Source organism: Pectinophora gossypiella, unplaced genomic scaffold, assembly GCF_024362695.1.
Source record: "Pectinophora gossypiella unplaced genomic scaffold, ilPecGoss1.1 Pgos_33, whole genome shotgun sequence".
In the NCBI taxonomy this organism is placed as follows: Eukaryota; Metazoa; Arthropoda; class Insecta; order Lepidoptera; family Gelechiidae; genus Pectinophora; species Pectinophora gossypiella.
The window spans coordinates 586,356-604,214 of NW_026063243.1; the positions used below are offsets into that span (position 1 = coordinate 586,356).

General features: G+C 41.5%; 1 long non-coding RNA gene across 2 annotated transcripts; it reads left to right on the forward strand.

The window, feature by feature from the left end:
- Positions 1 to 1,499: 1,499 nt before the first annotated feature.
- LOC126381006 (uncharacterized) lies at positions 1,500 to 15,766 on the forward strand. Of its 2 annotated transcripts, none has more exons than XR_007568638.1 (3): positions 1,500 to 1,584; positions 14,779 to 15,033; positions 15,287 to 15,766. It is a non-coding gene; the product is annotated as an uncharacterized LOC126381006 (long non-coding RNA). The 2 variants fall into 2 exon arrangements; XR_007568637.1 differs by lacking the exon at positions 1,500 to 1,584 and adding an exon at positions 13,753 to 13,956.
- Positions 15,767 to 17,859: the final 2,093 nt, after the last annotated feature.

Consider the following 17,859-nt stretch of genomic DNA (forward strand, 5'->3'; position numbering starts at 1 on the left):
ATAGTTTCGCCAGGCCGTAGGGTGTCTCCCTGATGCGGAGCAGTTCTCGAAAACCAGGAAGTATACCCGTACTCTACATGACGTTCCGATCACATCCCTGTACATTATTTTTACCTTCGAGGCATTTTCGGGAAAAACGAAAATTTTGTATGGCGGCCATCTTGTTTTTCCGCCATTTTGATTTTTTTTCAACGGTGATTGGATTTGACCGAGATTTAAATAGGTTTCGTGAAAACAGAAAAGTTCCCGGTGCGATAGTTTGGCCAGGCCGTAGGGTGTCTCCCTGATGCGGAGCAGTTTTCGAAGATTGAGAACATTTTCCGTACTCGACAAGACACTCCGATTACATTCCCATACACAGTTTTTACCCCCGAGACATTTTCCGGAAAAACAAAATTTTGTATGGCGGCCATCTTGTTTTTCCGCCATTTTGATTTTTTTTCACCCACGATAGAATTTGACCAAGATTTAAATAGGTTTTGTGAAAAAAGAATCGTTCCAAGGGCGATAGTTTTGCCAGGCCGTGGGGTGTCTCCCTGATGCGGAGCAGTTTTCCAAGATCTGGAAGTTTTCCCATACTCACCGGGAGGTCCCGATCACACCCCAATACATCATTTTGACCCCCCGACGCTCCTTCTGGGAGAACAATTATGTCAGTGAGTGAGTCAGTCAGTCAGTCAGTCAGTCAGTCAGTCAGTGGGTTTGCAGCTATATATAATATAATAACTAGATGTCGCGTGGTTCGCTCGCAGCAAGCTGCTCGCGTGTCTTGTTTTCCCGCCATTTTTTTAACGCGATAGAATTTGACCAAGACTAAAATAGGTCTCGTGAAATCAAAAAAGTTCTAGATGCTATAGTTTTGCCAGGCCGTAGGTTGTCTCCCTGATGCGGAGCAGTTTTCCAAGATGACGTTCCGATCACACCCCTATACATCAATTTTAGCTCTGAGACATTTTCTGGAAAAACAAAAATTTGTATGGCGGCCATCTTGTTTTTCGGCCATTTTGTTTTTTTTTTCACTGGCGATAAAATTTGACCAAGACTTTAATAGTCTTCGTGAAAACAAAAAAGTTCCAGGTGCGATAGTTTCGCCAGGCTGTAGGGTGTCTCCCTGATGCGGAGCAGCTTTTGAAGATCGAAAAGTATTTCCATACTCAACATGATGTTTCGATCACATTCCTCATACATCATTTTTACCCCCGAGGCATTTTCGGGAAAAACGAAACTTTGTATGGCGGCCATCTTGTTTTTCGGCCATTTTGTTTTTTTTTCTCCGGCGATAAAATTTGACCAAGAATTAAAAAGGCCTCGTGAAAAAAGAATCGTTCCAGGTGCGATAGTTTCGCCAGACCGTAGGGTGTCTCCCTGATGCGGAGCAGATTTCAAAGATCGAGAAGTACTTCCATACTCAACATGATATTCCGTTTATAACCCCATACACAATTTTTACCCCTGAGGCATTTTCAGGAAAAACAAAAATTTGTATGGCTGCCATCTTATTTTTCGGCCATTTTGTTTTTTTTTCACTGGCGATAAAATTTGACCAAGACTTTAATAGGCTTCGTGAAAACAGAAAAGTTCCAGGTGCGATAGTTTCGCCAGGCTGTAGGGTGTCTCCCGGATGCGGAGCAGCTTTCGAAGATCGAAAAATATTTCCATACTCAACATGATGTTTCGATCACATTCCTCATACATCATTTTTACCCCCGAGGCATTTTCGGGAAAAACGAAAATTTTGTATGGCGGCCATCTTGTTTTTCCGCCATTTTGTTTTTTTTTTCAGCGGGGATTGGATTTGACCAAGATTTAAATATGTTTCGCGAAAGAAAAATTGCTCCAGGTTTTATAGTTTTGCCAGGCCGTAGGGTGTCTCCCTGATGCGGAGCAGGTTTTCAAGATCGAGAAGTATTTCCATACTCAACAATACGTTCCGAATACACCCCCATACACAGTTTTTACCCACGAGACATTTTCCGGAAAAATAAAATTTTGTATGGCGGCCATCTTGTTTTTCCGCCATTTTGTTTTTTTTTCAACGACAATACAATTTGACCAAGAATTAAATAGGTTTTGTGAAAAAAGAATCGTTCCAGGTGCGATAGTTTTGCCAGGCCGTGGGGTGTCCCCCTGATGCGGAGCAGTTTTCCAAGATCTGGAAGTTTTTCCATACTCACCGGGAGGTCCCGATCACTTTTCTCATACATTATTTTTACCCCCCGACGCTCCTTCTGGGAGAACAATTATGTCAGTGAGTACATGGGTTTGTAGCTATATATAGTATACTAGATGTCGCGTGGTTCGCTCGCAGCAAGCTGCTCGCGTGTCTTGTTTTCCCGCCATTTTTTTACCGCGATAGAATTTGACCAAGACTTGAATAGGTCTCGTGAAATCAAAAAAGTTCTAGGTGCTATAGTTTTGCCAGGCCGTAGGGTGTCTCCCTGATGCGGAGCAGTTTTCCAAGATGACGTTCCGATCACACCGGCGATAATATTTGACCAAGATTTAAATAGGTTTCGTGAAAAATTTATTGCTCCAGGTTTTATAGTTTTGCCAGGCCGTAGGTGTCTCCTTGATGCGGAGCAGTTTTTCAAGATCGAGCAGTATTGAAATACTCAACATGACTATCCGATCACATCCCTATACATCATTTTTACCCCCGAGGCATTTTCAGGAAAAACGAAAAATTTGTATGGCGGCCATCTTGATTTTCCGCCATTTTGATTTTTTTCACCGGCAACTAAATTTGACTAAAATTTAAATAGGTTACGTGAAAAAAATATTGCTCCAGGTATTATAGTTTTGCCAGGCCGTAGGGTGTCTCCCTGATGCGGAGCAGTTTTTCAAGATCGAGCAGTATTGAAATACTCAACATGACGATCCGATCACATCCATATACATAATTTTTACCTTCGAGGCATTTTCGGGAAAAACGAAAATTTTGTATGGCGGCCATCTTGTTTTTCCGCCATTTTGTTTTTTTTTCACCGGCGATAAAATTTGACCAAGATTTAAATAGGTTTAGTGGAAAAAGAATAGTTCCAGGTGTGATAGTTTTTCCAGGCCGTAGGGTGTCTCCCTGATGCGGAGCAGTTTTCCAAGATTGAGAACATTTTCCGTACTCGATAAGACACTCCGATCACATTCCTATACACAGTTTTTACCCCCGTGACATTTTCTGGGAAAACCAAATTTTGTATGACGGCCATCTTGTTTTTCCGCCATTTTGATTTTTTTTCGCGTGCGATTGGATTTGACCAAGATTTAAATAGGGTTTGCGAAAAAAAAATTGATCCAGGTATAATAGTTGCGCCAGACTGTAGGGTGTCTCCCTGATGCGGAGCAGTTTTCCAAGATCTGGAAGTTTTCCCATACTCATCGGAAGATCTTGATCACATCTCCCATACATCATTTTTACCCCCCGGCGCTCCTTCTGGGAGAACAACCCTGTCAGTGAGTCAGTGAGTCAGTGAGTCAGTCAGTCAGTCAGTACATGGGTTTGTAGCTATATATAATATAATATACTAGATGTCGCGTGGTTCGCTCGCAGCAAGCTGCTCGCGTGTCTTGTTTTAGTTCGCAGCTTTGTATGGCGGCCATCTTGTTTTTTTTAGGCGATAGAATTTGTCCAGGATTTAAATAGGTCTCGTGAAATCAAAAAAGTTCTAGGTGCTATAGTTTTGCCAGGCCGTAGGGTTTCTCCCTGATGCGGAGTAGATTTCCAAGATGACGTTCTGATCACACCCCTATACATCATTTTTACATTTTTACACTCGAGACATTTTCTGGAAAAACAAAAATTTGTATGGCGGCCATCTTGTTTTTCACCCATTTTTTTTTTTACAGGTGATAGATTTTGACCAAGATAAAAATAGGTTTTGTGAAAGAAAAATTGGTTCAAGTGCGATAGTTTTCCCGGGCCGTAGGGTGTCTCCCTGATGCGGAGCAGTAATCGAAAACCGAAAAGTATTTCTATACTCGACATGACGTTCCGATAAAAACCTTCATACACCGTTTTTACCCCCAAGGCATTTTCAGGAAAAAACTAAAAATTTGTATGGCGGCCATCTTGTTTTCCCGCCATTTTTTTACCGCGATAGTATTTGACCAAGATTTAAATAGGTCTCGTGAAATCAAAAAAGTTCTAGGTGCTATATTTTTGCCAGGCCGTAGGGTGTCTCCCTGGTGCGGAGCAGTTTTCCAAGATGACGTTCCGATCACACCCTTATACATCATTTTTACACCCGAGTCATTTTCTGGAAAAACAAAAATTTATATGGCGGCCATCTTGTTTTTCGGCCATTTTGTTTTTTTTTCACCGGCGATAAAATTTGACCAAGATTTAAATAGGTATCGTGAAATCAAAAATGTTCCAGGTGCGATAGTTTTGCCAGGCCGTAGGGTGTCTTCCTGATGCGGAGCAGATTTTAAAGATCGTGAAGTATTTTCATACTCAACAAGACGTTCCGATTACAACCCCATACACAGTTTTTACCTCACAGACATTTTCTGGAAAAACGAAATTTTGTATGGCGGCCATCTTGTTTTTCCGCCATTTTGTTTTTTTTTTCACCGACAATACAATTTGACCAAGATTTGAATAGGTCTTGCGAAAAAAAATTTGATCCAGGTATAATAGTTGCGCCAGACTGTAGGGTGTCTCCCTGATGCGGAGCAGTTTTCCAAGATCTGGAAGTTTTCCCATACTCACCGGGAGGTCCAGATCACATCCCCCATACATCATTTTTACCCCCCGACACTCCTTCTGGGAGAACAACCCTGTCAGTGAGTCAGTCAGTCAGTCAGTCAGTACATGGGTTTGTAGCTATATATAATATACTAGATGTCGCGTGGTTCGCTCGCAGCAAGCTGCTCGCGTCTCTTTTCCCGCCAGTTTTTTACCGCGATAGAATTTGACCAAGATTTAAATAGGTCTCGTGAAATCAAAAAAGTTCTAGGTGCTATAGTTTTGCCAGGCCGTAGGGTGTCTCCCTGATGCGGAGCAGTTTTCCAAGATGACGTTCCGATCACACCCCTATACATCATTTTTACACCCGAGACATTTTCTGGAAAAACAAAAATTTGTATGGCGGCCGTCTTGTTTTTCGGCCATTTTGTTTTTTTTTTCACCGGCGATAAAATTTGACCAAGATTTAAGTAGGTTTCGTGAAAACAAAAATGTTCCAGATGCGATAGTTTCGCCAGGCTGTAGGGTGTCTCCCTGATGCGGAGCAGATTTCAAAAATGGAGAAGTACTTTCATACTCGACATGACGTTCCGATCACATATCTATACATCATTTTACCCCCGAGGCATTTTCAGAAAAAACGAAAAATTTTTATGGCGGCCATCTTGATTTTCCGCCATTTTGATTTTTTTTGACTATCGATAAAATTTGACCAAAGTTTGATTAAGATTTATGAAAAAAAATTGGTTCAGGTGCTATAGTTTTGCCAGGCCGTAGGGTGTCTCCCTGATGCGGAGCAGTTTTCCAAGATGACGTTCCGATCACACCCCTATACATCATTTTTACACCCGAGACATTTTCTGGAAAAACAAAAATTTGTATGGCGGCCATCTTGTTTTTCGGCCATTTTGTTTTTTTTTCACCGGCGATAAAATTTGACCAAGATTTAAATAGGTTTCGTGAAAACAAAAATGTTCCAAATGCGATAGTTTTGCCAGGCCGTAGGGTGTCTCCCTGATGCGGAGCAGTTTTTGAAGGTCGGGAAGTATTTCCATACTCAACATGACATTTTGATCACATCCCTCATACATCATATTCACCCCCGAGGCATTTTCGAGAAAAACGAAAATTTTGTATGGCGGCCATCTTAATTTTCCGCCATTTTGGTTTTTTTTCACCGGGGATTGGATTTGACCAAGATTTAAATATGTTTTGCGAAAGAAAAATTGCTCCAGGTTTTATAGTTTTGCCAGGCCGTAGGGTGTCTCCCTGATGCGGAGCAGATTTTGAAGATAGAGAAGTGTTTTCATACTCAACAAGACGTTCCGATTACATCCCCATACATCATTTTTACCTCCGAGACATTTTCTAGAAAAAAGAAATTTTGTATGGCGGCCATCTTGTTTTTCCGCCATTTTGATTTTTTTTCACCCACGATAAAATTTGACCAAGAATTAAATAGGTTTCGTGAAAAAAGAATCGTTCCAGGTGCAATAGTTTCGCCAGGCCGTAGGGTGTCTCCCTGATGCTGAGCAGCTATCGGAAACCCAGACTCAACATGACCTTCCGATTACGCCCCCATACATTGTTTTTGCCCCCGAGACATTTTCTGAAAAAACAAAATTTTGTATGGCGGCCATCTTGTTTTTCCGCCATTTTGATATTTTTTCACCCACAATAGAATTTGACCAAGATTTAAATAGGTTTCGTGAAAAAATTTGACTAAGGTTCAAATACGTTGTGCGTAAAAAGAATTGTTCCAGGTGCGATAGTTTCGCCAGGCCGTAGGATGTATCTCTGATGCGGAGCAGTTTTCCAAAATCTGGAAAATTCCCCATACTCGACGGGAGGTCCAGATCACAACCCTATACACAGTTTTTACCCCCGAGACATTTTCTGGAAAAACAAAATGTTGTATGGCGGCCATCTTGTTTTTCCGCTATTTTGACTTTTTTTCACCCACGATAAAATTTGACCAAGATTTAAGTAGGTTTTGTGAAAAAAGAATCGTTCCAGATGCGATAGTTTCGCCAGGCCGTACGGTGCCGCTCTGATGCGGAGCAGTTTTCAAAGATCGAGAAGTATTTCCATACTCTTCATGACGTTCCGATCAAAACCCTCATACATAATTTTTATCCCAGAGGCATTTTCAGGAAAAACTAAAAATTTGTATGGCGGCCATCTTGTTTTTCCGCCATTTTGATTTTTTTTCACCCACAATAGAATTTGACCAAGATTTAAATAGGTTTCGTGAAAAAATTATTGTTCTAGGTGCGATAGTTGCGCCAGGCCATAGGGTGTCTCCCTGACGCTGAGCAGTTTTCCAAGATCTGGAAGTTTTCTCATACTCAACAATACGTTCCGATTACAACCCCATACACAATTTTTACCCACGAGGCATTTACAGGAAAAACGAAAAAATTGTATGGCGGCCATCTTGATTTTCCGCCATTTTGATTTTTTTTCACCGGCAACTAAATTTGACCCAGATTTAAATAGGTATCGTGAAAACTAAAAAGTTCCACGTGCGATAGTTTCACCAGGCCGTAGGGTGTCTCCCTGATGCGGAGCAGGTTTTCAAGATCGAGAAGTATTTCCATACTCAACAATACGTTCCGATTACACCCCCATTCACAGTTTTTACCCCCGAGACATTTTCTGGAAAAATAAAATTTTGTATGGCGGCCATCTTGTTTTTCCGCCATTTTGATTTTTTTCACCCACGATAAAATTTGACCAAGATTTAAGTAGGTTTTGTGAAAAAAGAATCGTTCCAGATGCGATAGTTTCGCCAGGCCGTACGGTGCCGCTCTGATGCGGAGCAGTTTTCAAAGATCGAGAAGTATTTCCATACTCTTCATGACGTTCCGATCAAAACCCTCATACATAATTTTTATCCCAGAGGCATTTTCAGGAAAAACTAAAAATTTGTATGGCGGCCATCTTGTTTTTCCGCCATTTTGATTTTTTTTCACCCACAATAGAATTTGACCAAGATTTAAATAGGTTTCGTGAAAAAATTATTGTTCTAGGTGCGATAGTTGCGCCAGGCCATAGGGTGTCTCCCTGACGCTGAGCAGTTTTCCAAGATCTAGAAGTTTTCTCATACTCAACAATACGTTCCGATTACAACCCCATACACAATTTTTACCCACGAGGCATTTACAGGAAAAACGAAAAAATTGTATGGCGGCCATCTTGATTTTCCGCCATTTTGATTTTTTTTCACCGGCAACTAAATTTGACCAAGATTTAAATAGGTATCGTGAAAACTAAAAAGTTCCACGTGCGATAGTTTCACCAGGCCGTAGGGTGTCTCCCTGATGCGGAGCAGGTTTTCAAGATCGAGAAGTATTTCCATACTCAACAATACGTTCCGATTACACCCCCATTCACAGTTTTTACCCCCGAGACATTTTCTGGAAAAATAAAATTTTGTATGGCGGCCATCTTGTTTTTCCGCCATTTTGATTTTTTTTCTCCCACAATAGAATTTGACCAAGATTTAAATAGGTTTTGCGAAAAAAAATTTGATCCAGGTATAATAGTTGCGCCAGACTGTAGGGTGTCTCCCTGATGCGGAGCAGTTTTCCAGGATCTGGAAGTTTTCCCATACTCACCGGAAGGTCCAGATCACACCCCCCATACATCACTTTTACCCCCCGACGCTCCTTCTGGGAGAACAATTATGTCAGTGAGTGAGTCAGTCAGTCAGTGGGTTTGCAGCTATATATATTATAATAACTAGATGTCGCGTGGTTCGCTCGCAGCAAGCTGCTCGCGTGTCTTGTTTTCCCGCCATTTTTTTACCGCGATAGTATTTGACCAAGACTTAAATAGGTCTCGTGAAATCAAAAAAGTTCTAGGTGCTATAGTTTTGGCAGGCCGTAGGGTGTCTCCCTGATGCGGAGCAGATTTCAAAGATCGAGAAGTACTTCCATACTCAACATGACATTCCGATTACACCCCCAAAAATTGTTTTTACCTCTAAGACATTTTCTTGAAAAACAAAAATTTGTATGGCGGCCATCTTGTTTTTCCGCCATTTTGATTTTTTTTCACCGGTGATTGAATTTGACCAGGAATTAAATAGGTTTCGTGAAAAAAGAATCGTTCCAGGTGCGATAGTTTCGCCAGACTGTCGGTTGTCTCCCTGATGCGGAGCAGTTTTCCAGGATCTGGAAGTTTTCCCATACTCATCGGAAGATCTTGATCACACCCCCCATACATCATTTTCACCCCCCGACGCTCCTTCTGGGAGATTTTTCTGAAAAACAAAATTTTGTATGGCGGCCATCTTGTTTTTCCGCCATTTTGTTTTTTTTTCACCGACAATAGAATTTGACCAAGATTTAAATAGGTTTTGTGAAAAAAGAATCGTTCCAGGTGCGATAGTTGCGCCAGGCCGTAGGGTCTCTCCCTGATGCGGAGCAGTTTTCCAAGATCTGGAAGTTTTCCCATACTCATCGGAAGATCTTGATCACACCCCCCATACATCATTTTTACCCCCCGGCGCTCCTTCTGGGAGAACAACCCTGTCAGTGAGTCAGTGAGTCAGTCAGTCAGTCAGTCAGTCAGTCAGTGGGTTTGTAGCTTTATATAATATAATATAATACTAGATGTCGCGTGGTTCGCTCGCAGCAAGCTGCTCGCGTGTCTTGTTTTCCCACCATTTTTTTACCGCGATAGAATTTGACCAAGACTTAAATAGGTCTCGTGAAATCAAAAAAAGTTCTAGGTGCTATAGTTTTGCTAGGCCGTAGAGTGACCCCTGATGCGGAGCAGTTTTCCAAGATGACGTTCCGATCACACCCCAATACATCATTTTTACCTCGTGAGACATTTTCTGGAAAAACAAAAATTTGTATGGCGGCCATCTTGTTTTTCGGCCATTTTGTTTTTTTTTCACTGGCGATAAAATTTGACCAAGACTTTAATAGGCTTCGTGAAAACAAAAAAGTTCCAGGTGCGATAGTTTCGCCAGGCTGTAGTGTGTCTCCCTGATGCGGAGCAGCTTTCGAAGATCGAAAAGTATTTCCATACTCAACATGATGTTTCGATCATATTCCTCATACATCATTTTTACCCCCGAGGCATTTTCGGGAAAAACGAAAATTTCGTATGGCGGCCATCTTGTTCTACCGCCATTTTTTTTTTTTTCACCGGCGATTGGATTTGACCAAGATTTAAATAGGTTTCGTGAAAAAATTATTGCTCTAGGTTTTATAGTTTTGCCAGGCCGTAGGGTGTCTCCCTGATGCGGAGCAGTTTTTCAAGATCGAGCAGTACTGAAATACTCATCATGACGATCCGATCACATCCCTATACATCATTTTTACCCTCGAGGCATTTTCAGGAAAAACGAAAATTTCGTATGGCGGCCATCTTGTTCTACCGCCATTTTTTTTTTTTTCACCGGCGATTGGATTTGACCAAGATTTAAATAGGTTTCGTGAAAAAATTATTGCTCTAGGTTTTATAGTTTTGCCAGGCCGTAGGGTGTCTCCCTGATGCGGAGCAGTTTTTCAAGATCGAGCAGTACTGAAATACTCACCATGACGATCCGATCACATCCCTATACATCATTTTTACCCTCGAGGCATTTTCAGGAAAAACGAAAATTTTGTATGGCGGCCATCTTGTTTTTCCGCCATTTTGGTTTTTTTTCACCAGGGATTGGATTTGACCAAGATTTAAATATGTTTCGCGAAAGAAAAATTGCTCCAGGTTTTATAGTTTTGCCAGGCCGTAGGGTGTCTCCCTGATGCGGAGCAGATTTTGAAGATAAAGAAGTGTTTTCATACTCCACAAGACGTTCCGATTATATCTCCATACACAGTTTTTACTCCCGATGCATTTTCTGAAAAAACAAAATTTTGTATGGCGGCCATCTTGTTTTTCCGCCATTTTGTTTTTTTTTTCACCGGTTATAATATTTGACCAAGATTTAAGTAGGTTTCGTGAAAACAAAAATGTTCCAGGTGCGATAGTTTCGCCAGGCCTTAGGGTGTCTCCTTGATGCGGAGCAGTTTTTGAAGGTCGGGAAGTATTTCCATAATCAACATGACATTTTGATCACATCCCTTTTACGTCATATTCACCCCCGAGGCATTTTCGAGAAAAACGAAAATTTTGTATGGCGGCCATCTTGATTTTCCGCCATTTTGATATTTTTTTCACCGTTGATGGAATTTTACCAAGATTTAAATATATTATGTGAAAGAAAAATTGATTTAGGTACGATAGCTATGCCAGGCCATAGGGTGCCGCCCTGATGCGGAGCAGCTTTCCAAGATCGAGATGTATATCTATACTCAACAAGACGTTCCAATTACATCCCCATACATAATTTTTACCACCGAGACATTTTATGAAAAAACAAAATTTTGTATGGCGGCCATCTTGTTTTTCCGCCATTTTGATTTTTTTGCACTCACGATAGAATTTGACCAAGATTTAAATAGGTTTTGTGAAAAAAGTATTGTTCTAGGTCCGATAGTTTTGCCAGGCCGTAGGGTGTCTCCCTGATGCGGAGCAGTTATCTAAAACTAAGAAATATTTTCAAACTCAAAATGGCGTTCCGATCACATTCCTATACATCATTTTTACCCCCGAGGCATTTTCAGGAAAAACAAAAAATTTGTATGGCGGCCATCTTGTTTTTCCGCCATTTTGTATTTTTTTTACCGGTGATAAAATTTAACCAAGATTTTAATACATGGTCCGAAAAAAAAATTGATCCAGATGTGATAGTTTTGCCAGGCCGTAGGGTGTCTCCCTGATGCGGAGCAGTTTCTGAATATCAAGAAGTATTTCCATACTCGACAAGACACTCCGATTACATTCCCATACATAGTTTTTACCCCCGAGACATTTTCCGAAAAAATAAAATTTTGTATGGCGGCCATCTTGTTTTTCGCCATTTTGATTTTTTTTCACCCACGATAAAATTTGACCAAGATTTAAGTAGGTTTTGTGAAAAAAGAATCATTCCAGGTGCGATAGTTGCGCCATGCCGTAGGGTGTCTGCCTGATGCGGAGCAGTTTTCCAAGATCTGGAAGTTTTCCCATACTCACCGGAAGATCTTGATCACACCCCCCATACATCATTTTTACCCCCCGACGCTCCTTCTGGGAGAACAACCCTGTCAGTCGCGTGGTTCGCTCGCAGCAAGCTGCTCGCGTGTCTTGTTTTCCCGCCATTTTTTTACCGCGATAGAATTTGACCAAGACTTAAATAGGTCTCGTGAAATCAAAAAAGTTCTAGGTGCTATAGTTTTGCCAGGCCGTAGAGTGACCCCTGATGCGGAGCAGTTTTCCAAGATGACGTTCCGATCACACCCCAATACATCATTTTTACCTCGTGAGACATTTTCTGGAAAAACAAAAATTTGTATGGCGGCCATCTTGTTTTTCGGCCATTTTGTTTTTTTTTTTTCACTGGCGATAAAATTTGACCAAGACTTTAATAGGCTTCGTGAAAACAAAAAAATTCCAGGTGCGATAGTTTCGCCAGGCTGTAGGGTGTCTCCCTGATGCGGAGCAGCTTTCGAAGATCGAAAAGTATTTCCATACTCAACATGATGTTTCGATCATATTCCTCATACATCATTTTTACCCCCGAGGCATTTTCGGGAAAAACGAAAATTTCGTATGGCGGCCATCTTGTTTTTCCGCCATTTTGGTTTTTTTACACCGGGGATTGAATTTGACCAAGATTTAAATAGGTTTCGTGAAAAAAATATTGCTCTAGGTTTTATAGTTTTGCCAGGCCGTAGGGTGTCTCCCTGATGCGGAGCAGATTTTGAAGATAGAGAAGTGTTTTCATACTCCACAAGACGTTCCGATTACATCTCCATACACAGTTTTTACTCCCGATGCATTTTCTGAAAAAACAAAATTTTGTATGGCGGCCATCTTGTTTTTCCGCCATTTTGATTTTTTTTCACCGGCCATAGGATTTGACTAAGAATTAAATAGGTTTTGTGAAAAAAGAATCGATCCAGGTGCGATAGTTTTGCCAGGCCGTAGGGTGTCTCCCTGATGCGGAGCAGTTTTCCAAGATCTGGAAGTTTTCCCATACTCACCGGGAGGTCCCGATCACACCCCCCATACATCATTTTTACCCCCCGACGCTCCTTCTGGGAGAACAACTATGTCAGTCAGTGAGTCAGTCAGTCAGTCAATGGGTTTGTAGCTATATATAGTATAATATATATATATATATATACTAGATACTAGATGTCGCGTGGTTCTGCTCGCAGCAAGCTGCTCGCGTGTCTTGTTTTCCCACCATTTTTTTACCGCGATAGAATTTGACCAAGACTTAAATAGGTCTCGTGAAATCAAAAAAGTTCTAGGTGCTATAGTTTTGCCAGGCCGTAGAGTGACCCCTGATGCGGAGCAGTTTTCCAAGATGACGTTCCGATCACACCCCTATACATCATTTTTACCCCCGAGACATTTTCTGGACAAAAGAAAAATTTGTATGGCGGCCATCTTGTTTTTCCGCCATTTTGTTTTTTTTTCACCGGCGATAAAATTTGACCAAGATTTAAATAGGTATCGTGAAAACAAAAAAGTCCTAGGTGCGATAGTATCGCCAGGCCGTAGGTTGTCTCCCTGATGCGGAGCAGATTTCAAAGATCTAGAAGTTATTCTAGAAGTTATTCTGTCAGTACATGGGTTTGTAGCTTTATATAATATAATAATTCGAAGCTTTGTATGTTTACCGCGATAGAATTTGACCAAGACTTAAATAGGTGTCGTGAAATCACAAAAGTTCTAGGTGCTATAGTTTTGCCAGGCCGTAGGGTGTCTCCCTGATGCGGAGCAGTTTTCCAAGATGACGTTCCGATCACACCCCTATACATCATTTTTACCCCCGAGACATTTTCAGGAAAAAAGAAAAATTTGTATGGCGGCCATCTTGTTTTTCCGCCATTTTGTTTTTTTTTTCACCGGCGATAAAATTTGACCAAGATTTAAATAGGTATCGTGAAAACAAAAAAGTCCTAGGTGCGATAGTATCGCCAGGCCGTAGGTTGTCTCCCTGATGCGGAGCAGATTTCAAAGATCTAGAAGTTATTCTATATTGAAGTCGACGTTCCGATGATATCCCCATACACAGTTTTTACCCCCGAGGCATTTTCAGGAAAAACGAAAAATTTGTATGGCGGCCATCTTGATTTTCCGCCATTTTGATTTTTTTTCACCGGCAATTAAATTTGACCAAGATTTAAATAGGTATCGTGAAAACTAAAAAGTTCCACGTGCGATAGTTTCACCAGGCCGTAGGGTGTCTCCCTGATGCGGAGCAGTTTCTGAAGATAGAGAAGTATTTTCAAACTCACCAGGACGTTCCGATTACAACCCCATACACCGTTTTTACCAACGAAACATTTTCTGGAAAAACAAACTTTTGTATGGCGGCCATCTTGTTTTTCCGCCATTTTGATTTTTTTTCACCGGCAATAAAATTTGACCAAGATTTAAATAGGTTTTGCGAAAAAAAATTTGATCCAGGTGTAATAGTTTTGCCAGGCCGTAGGGAGTCTCCCTGATGCGGAGCAGTTTTCCAAGATCTGGAAGTTTTCCCATACTCACCGGGAGGTCCCGATCACACCCCTTATACATCATTTTCACCCCCCGACGCTCCTTCTGGGAGAACAATTATGTCAGTGAGTGAGTGAGTGAGTCAGTGGGTTTGTAGCTATATATAATATAATATATATATACTAGATACTAGATGTCGCGTGGTTCGCTCGCAGCAAGCTGCTCGCGTGTCTTGTTTTCCCACCATTTTTTTACCGCGATAGAATTTGACCAAGACTTAAATAGGTCTCGTGAAATCAAAAAAGTTCTAGGTGCTATAGTTTTGCCAGGCCGTAGAGTGACCCCTGATGCGGAGCAGTTTTCCAAGATGACGTTCCGATCACACCCCAATACATCATTTTTACCTCGTGAGACATTTTCTGGAAAAACAAAAATTTGTATGGCGGCCATCTTGTTTTTCGGCCATTTTGTTTTTTTTTCACTGGCGATAAAATTTGACCAAGACTTTAATAGGCTTCGTGAAAACAAAAAAGTTCCAGGTGCGATAGTTTCGCCAGGCTGTAGGGTGTCTCCCTGATGCGGAGCAGCTTTCGAAGATCGAAAAGTATTTCCATACTCAATATGATGTTTCGATCATATTCCTCATACATCATTTTTACCCCCGAGGCATTTTCGGGAAAAACGAAAATTTCGTATGGCGGCCATCTTGTTTTTCCGCCATTTTGGTTTTTTTTCACCGGGGATTGAATTTGACCAAGATTTAAATAGGTTTCGTGAAAAAAATATTGCTCTAGGTTTTATAGTTTTGCCAGGCCGTAGGGTGTCTCCCTGATGCGGAGCAGTTTTTCAAGATCGAGCAGTACTGAAATACTCAACATGACGATCCGATCACATCCCTATACATCATTTTTACCCTCGAGGCATTTTCAGGAAAGACGAAAATTTTGTATGGCGGCCATCTTGATTTCCGCCATTTTGGTTTTTTTTCACCAGAGATTGGATTTGACCAAGATTTAAATATGTTTCGCGAAAAAAATATTGCTCCAGGTTTTATAGTTTTGCCAGGCCGTAGGGTGTCTCCCTGATGCGGAGCAGATTTTGAAGATAGAGAAGTGTTTTCATACTCCACAAGACGTTCCGATTACATCTCCATACACAGTTTTTACTCCCGATGCATTTTCTGAAAAAACAAAATTTTGTATGGCGGCCATCTTGTTTTTCCGCCATTTTGATTTTTTTTCACCGGCCATAGGATTTGACTAAGAATTAAATAGGTTTTGTGAAAAAAGAATCGATCCAGGTGCGATAGTTTTGCCAGGCCGTAGGGTGTCTCCCTGATGCGGAGCAGTTTTCCAAGATCTGGAAGTTTTCCCATACTCACCGGGAGGTCCCGATCACTTTTCTCATACATTATTTTTACCCCCCGACGCTCCTTCTGGGAGAACAACCCTGTCAGTGAGTCAGTGAGTCAGTCAGTCAGTCAGTCAGTCAGTCAGTGGGTCTCCAGCTATATATATTATAACTAGATGTCGCGTGGTTCGCTCGCAGCAAGCTGCTCGCGTGTCTTGTTTTCCCGCCATTTTTTTACCGCGATAGAATTTGACCAAGACTTGAATAGGTCTCGTGAAATCAAAAAAGTTCCAGGTGCGATAGTTTCGCCAGGCTGTAGGGTGTCTCCCTGATGCGGAGCAGCTTTCGAAGATCGAAAAGTATTTCCATACTCAACATGATGTTTCGATCACATTCCTCATACATCATTGTTACCCCCGAGGCATTTTCGGGAAAAACGAAAATTTTGTATGGCGGCCATCTTGTTTTTCCGCCATTTTGGTTTTTTTTCAGAGGGCATTGGATTTGACCAAGATTTAGGTAAGTATAGTGGAAAAATAAGTGTTCCAAGTGCGATAGTTTTGCCAGGCCGTAGGGTATCGCCCTGATGCGGAGCAGTCTTCGAAGATCGAGAAATATTTCCATACTCAACATGACGTTTCAATCATAACTTCCATACAAAATTTTTACCCCCGAGGCTTTTTCTAGAAAAAGGAAATTTTGTATGGCGGCCATCTTGTTTTTCCGCCATTTTGATTTTTGTTCACCGGCGATAAAATTTGACCAAGATTTAAATAGGTTTCGTGAAAACAAAAAAGTTCCAGGTGCGATAGATTTGCCAGGCCGTAGGATGTCTCCCTGATGCGGAGCAGTTTCTGTAGATCAAGAAGTATTTCCATACTCAACAAGACGTTCCGATTACAACCCCATACACAGTTTTTACCAACGAAACATTTTCTGGAAAAACAAACTTTTGTATGGCGGCCATCTTGTTTTTCCGCCATTTTGATTTTTTTTCACCCACGATAAAATTTGACCAAGATTTAAATAGGTTTCGTGAAAAAAGAATCGTTCTAGGTGCGATAGTTGCGCCAGGCCGTAGGGTGTCTCCCTGATGCGGAGCAGTTTTCCAAGATCTGGAAGTTTTCCCATACTCACCGGAAGATTTGGATCACATCCCCCATACATCATTTTCACCCCCCGACACTCCTTCTGGGAGAACAACCCTGTCAGTGAGTCAGTCAGTCAGTGAGTCAGTGGGTTTGTAGCTATATATAGTATAATAATAACTAGATGTCGCGTGGTTCGCTCGCAGCAAGCTGCTCGCGTGTCTTGTTTTCCCGCCATTTTTTTACCGCGATAGAATTTGACCAAGACTTAAATAGGTGTCGTGAAATCAAAAAGTTCTAGGTGCTATAGTTTTGCCAGGCCGTAGGGTGTCTCCCTGATGCGGAGCAGTTTTCCAAGATGACGTTCCGATAACACCCCTATACATCGTTTTTACACCCGAGACATTTTCTGGACAAACAAAAATTTGTATGGCGGCCATCTTGTTTTTCGGCCATTTTTTTTTTCACCGGCGATAAAATTTGACCAAGATTTTATTAGGTTTGGTGAAAAAAGAATCGTTCCAGGAGCGATAGTTTTCCCAGGCCGTAGGGTGCCGCCCTGATGCGGAGCAGTTTTTGAAGGTCGGGAAGTATTTCCGTACTCAATATGACATTTTGATCTCATCCCTCTTACATCATATTCACCCCGAGGCATTTTCGGGAAAAACGAAAATTTTGTATGGCGGCCATCTTGTTTTCCCGCCATTTTTTTACCGCGATAAAATTTGACCAAGAATTAAATAGGTGTCGTGAAATCAAAAAAGTTCTAGGTGCTATAGTTTTGCCAGGCCGTAGAGTGACCTCTGATGCGGAGCAGTTTTCCAAGATGACGTTCCGATCACACCCCAATACATCATTTTTACCTCGTGAGACATTTTCTGGAAAAACAAAAATTCGCTCGCAGCAAGCTGCTCGCGTGTCTTGTTTTCCCACCATTTTTTTACCGCGATAGAATTTGACCAAGACTTAAATAGGTCTCGTGAAATCAATAAAGTTCTAGGTGCTATAGTTTTGCCAGGCCGTAGAGTGACCCCTGATGCGGAGCAGTTTTCCAAGATGACGTTCCGATCACACCCCAATACATCATTTTTACCTCGTGAGACATTTTCTGGAAAAACAAAAATTTGTATGGCGGCCATCTTGTTTTTCGGCCATTTTGTTTTTTTTTCACTGGCGATAAAA